At 32.8% G+C, this 5,000-nt stretch overlaps 1 long non-coding RNA gene across 6 annotated transcripts in view; it reads left to right on the forward strand.

Moving 5' to 3' along the window:
* LOC122243687 (uncharacterized) overlaps positions 1–5,000 on the forward strand; it is a 111,036-nt gene that overhangs the window by 4,070 nt on the left and 101,966 nt on the right. The window contains exon 1 of one of the 6 annotated variants that reach the window (XR_015191084.1): positions 3,307–3,363. The exons of 1 other annotated variant lie outside the window; for it this stretch is intronic. This is a non-coding gene — a long non-coding RNA (uncharacterized LOC122243687). Of the gene's footprint in view, positions 1–3,306; positions 3,433–5,000 lie in introns of those variants that run through there. 4 more of the 6 variants (XR_015191079.1, XR_015191080.1, XR_015191081.1 and 1 more) reach the window with 4 other exon arrangements.

The raw sequence follows: 5,000 nt of genomic DNA on the forward strand, positions 1-5,000 counted from the left end.
AGACACATGCCAACAATGAAAGTTTAAACGAGCTTAAAGACTTTTTTGACAACTTATAAGCAGCGGTTTATTATGACATTTCCGAGGACCAAGGTAACATTATTATAATTTTTTAAACAGTTGCTTATAACCCAATTTAAAACATACAAAGAGGGAGTTTATGAAGAACAAAAACATGATTTGTAGTTTTTTTCGCTTCTTTTTTTCTATGTTCTTGATGTACCTTATTTATAATAAATACGTCTAAATAAAAAGGAATCTACGAGGTTGTCAGCGCCGCTTCATCGAAAAAGGAGTTAAGTATTCGTGGATTATATTATTTCCTAAATGTTCCTTTGTCACACTAACACTGCAAACATGGTCGAAATACAATTGAAGATTGATGATTCTAATACCTAGTTTGGGAACATTAGAAAAGACCGGTAGAAGTTCGAATCCAGAAAGATATTTCACCCAAAATCCCAATGTTTACACTCAGATGTTAATCTCCATTTATACATATATATATATATATATATATATATATATATATATATATATATATATATATATATATATTCTACATCACGCCCTCTTAGTGCTACTGACACCGGAAAGGGAGTTGTGTTGGATTAACACGTGTATGGATAAGGTCAGTAAATTTATTCATAGTTAATTATATAGTCTAATAACAATAACCATTATTACACTTGTGTCATGAAATGAGATGATGAGAAACATGATTGCCGGCAGAAGTGATAATCTTTAACCTCTTTCATTTATCATTATTCTGGTATTCCATATCATGGTAAGATATATTATATATCTATACACGTGCGTATGCCCTAAGCACGGTGTTATCTATGCATATAAATATTTTCTAGACATTCCTCTTCGAAATTAATGAGTCTACTTCTTCTTAGCTTTATTGGTCATGGAGCAACAACTGCATATTAGAATCATATGTGGTTTTATCATGTACACAAAAGTTTTTTTTTTCGTATTGGTGCACAAAACTTTAAAATTATTTGCCCATTGGCATTGTTTTATGCATTCATTTATCATTTTAACACATAGATGGTTCCATAAGCGCTTAGTCACTAAGTAATAGATAAGTAGGCCTACCTGTCCTCACCTGTTTACCCATTCCTTGAACATTTGCATAAAAAATATATTTCTCTTGCTATTGTTAATGTTATCAAAGATATCACTTATAGTGTTACTGTTATCATTATTGTAACCTTGATGATTACAATGATAATAAAAATCGCAAAAAAAATCAAGGAATGAGGTACACAGGTAGGGTACACAAGTTCTACTTATTGACTCCTTGGTAAATAAGTCCTTGTTTAATTAACCATCTATGTAAAAAAAAAATCATGTTGGATGGTGCATGGATACTCCCAACGTCAATAAGTTAGTTTTGCGAATAACGAAATTTCAAATTTAGATTTTCGTTTCTCCAATTTTGTGCGAAACCTCATCAATACCGGATAATTAGGTGTTAGCTCTTGCACGTGCAGTCTTAGCGAGGTTAGGCAGATGGCAGACATGTTGTTTTTTTACATTTTGTAGTTAAAACTGCTCTATGTGATTCCAAAGAAACAAAAACGAAAAGGAAAACAAAACGATGATAATGATTATTAGATGAAAGCGCTTCTATATGTTTGCTTGGAAATCAAACCATACATAATTAAGTGCTGTTACGATGTCTTATATTTCTCATCTGTATCAAAACCCTAGTGCACAGTTGTCCTATAATGGAGATTGATAATATTTCAATTCGACATTTCTATTCCTCATTTGGATACACATTAGATGTTAATTAAGGAATGATATGAGTAAAATCAAGGTCCAAAGTCCCTGTATTTGACCTTCGAGCTCAAATAGGATGGGGATGCGCCGTAGAGTTTAATCATGAAGAGTAATATTTTTCATGGAAATAGAAGTGGAACAGAAATATACAAAAGCAGTGTGTAGTTTATATTTACGTGTACATACGTAATGTATAATGTACACGGATACATAGCTCGTGCAATGTGCTCATAAATATAGGCAGCTGGATAGATGTACATACTTTTTAAAAGATAAATGCGTCTATGTTGTATGTATCTCAATAAGTCAATATATTTTTATGTATCGCAAAATATCTATCAAAATTCATTATTCATACAATCTTCTATTCTCCAAGTCCGTTTCACAAGCAGACAACCGTTACAAAAGGACAAGGGTAAGATACATATAAGATACATATAAGATACAAAGACATGTATTACAAGACGAAAGGGCTTCAGGGGCTGGGACTTCGCTCTTGCTTCAAAAGGGCTTCGAAATGTGTGTCAAGACAAGGTACACCTGAGAAGTTTTGTTTACATTTATATATATATATATATATATATATATACATATATATATAAGTGTGTGTGTGTGTGTGTCTCTGTGTCTGTGTATGTGTGCGTGTGTGTTGGGTGTGTGTATGTGTTGGGTGTGTGTGTGTGTGTGTGTGTATGTGTTGGGCGTGTGTGGATGTGTGTATATATATATTTTTTTCGTATTGGTGTTTCTCTTGATATTTTTCATGGCATCGTATATCTCTTATTTGAATTGAAATATCGTGGAGGTATTATCAAATTGAGAAAGAACTATGGATATATTATATATAATAATACAATTATACCATTTAGAAAAATAAAAATACAATCTTCAAAGATCTCTCACTTATTTCCTTTATCTACAAAGTGTAAATCTTTGAAACTTCTAAACATGTAAAGCATTGGTTCCGAACCTTTTCATCAGAAGGAACCACTTTTAGTTTTCCCGGTTTCCTTGGTTTTCCCGGTCTCATCTCACACTTTATTTAAAGCATAATTTTGTTTGTTATCGGCAGTCTGATACATTTTCACTGGAGTCTCTTGAAATTTTGAAGTTCACACACACAGACACACAAACGTACATACACACATATACACGCCCAACACACACACAAACACACATACACACACACTCAACACACACACACACGCTCAACACACACACACACCCAACACACACACACACTCACACACACATACACATACACACACACACACACAGCGCAAACACACACACACCCAACACACACACACACACGCCCAACACACACACACACACACACACACACACACGCACACACACCCAACAACACCCTCCCCCCCCACACACACACAACAACCCCCCACCCTCTCCCCCTCCCCCTCCCCTCACACACAACACCCAATTCTCGAGCCCCTCATCCCAAAAAAAGAGCTCTAAAGCATCCTATAGCGACCGCTGGCATATACTTCGGCAGGTGAGTGAGCGAGCCACACTCACTCGCCAAGCCTGACTCAGTCACCGCTCAGCTGTGTGAGTTGGAACTTGTAGTAGTGGTGAAGTGTGAGATGGTCTCTTTATTAAAACTCTTCTTTTGAATTCGTAAGAAAACAAAAAACACAAGTAGTTAAGTGCATGTTTTGGGATGTGTTTGTTTGTTTGTTTGTCGGTGCGTTTTTTTGTTTTTGTTTTTTTTTTATATATTTTTACGGTTTTTCTGAGTTCGAGTGTCATCACGTATGTTATTTTCGAGAATTTGATATTTAGAGACAGTGACAGAAATATAACCATTTTGTTTCTTATTTTGACAACATGACAACATAAGTGTCGAGAGAATAACATTTTCCACCAAACTTTGAAAATACTTAATCACATGGATTTTAATTTGATTTTCGTAACGAAATGCAGAATGGAAAATACATTACAAGATTTAAAGAATGTATATGAGGCTTATTTATGCGAATTGCACATTGCGAATATTAGTATGAGGCATTTATAAGGTACATACACGGCTAGAGGATAAAGATTATGTATTTTACATGTATGTTTGTGTATTTTTATATCACACGCTTACACACGTAGGTATGTGTATATAAACACATACCTGTGTATGCGTGTATTTATTTTGTATATGTGTCGCTTTATCTATTTATATGAATTATCTTTCCTGTATCTTCCCACACACACTTGTAGACACATTAACACACTTTCACACACATTCACACATACACATACATATATACGTACACGTACACGTACACATACACATACATAGACACACACGCACAGACAAACACACACAGACATACATATATGTTATATATATGTATCTATATATATATGTATGTATGTATGCATATATCTATGTATATGTATATTGTATATACATATATATATATATATATATATATATATATATATGTAGAGAGAGATTTATAAAAAATATAGATAGGAATATATATATATATATATGTATATATATATACACATGCATACATATATGTATATATATATTTATATGTATGTATGCATATACACATAAACACATTTCCTATAAAGATATGAATTACAAATATAGTCGAAAGTAGAACAAAAAAAAAAAAAAAAAAATCGAAATTTCTTCCTCACTCTCTCATTTGATGTTAAATGACCTGAATTTTTTCGATTTTTTTATCATTTTTTTTCTCTTTATTACGATCTAATCATAGGAACCCGAAGATCCAAACATCGTTAACGTTATAGAGAGCGAACGAACGAGTGAACGAACGAGCGAAGGCGTAACCACGAAAATGCGTGTTGTTCCGATACGCAGTTTTTGGGAACGTAACGTGCTTGTCGAGGGAGCGTGTGTATAAAGGCAGTTTGATATTATAGGTAGTTGGGTTTTTGTTGTGTTTGTTGTGTTTATTTGTAGCTGTGTTGATTGTTTGTGGATTTTTAAAAATTAATTAATCTTTTTTTTTCATAGACATAAATATCAATGTCGTCATTATCTTCATAATTTTTATGTTAACAATTATTGAAATTTCTGTCAAGATAATTCAATGGATAAATTATGAGTATACACTCGTGTATATACATATATATACATACATTTATACGTATATATATATATATATATATATAAATGTATATATGTATATATATATATATGTTATATATGTGTGTTG

This window comes from Penaeus japonicus, unplaced genomic scaffold (assembly GCF_977035675.1).
Source record: "Penaeus japonicus unplaced genomic scaffold, GWHDUDI00000001_assembly GWHDUDI00000006, whole genome shotgun sequence".
Classification (NCBI taxonomy): domain Eukaryota; kingdom Metazoa; phylum Arthropoda; class Malacostraca; order Decapoda; family Penaeidae; genus Penaeus; species Penaeus japonicus.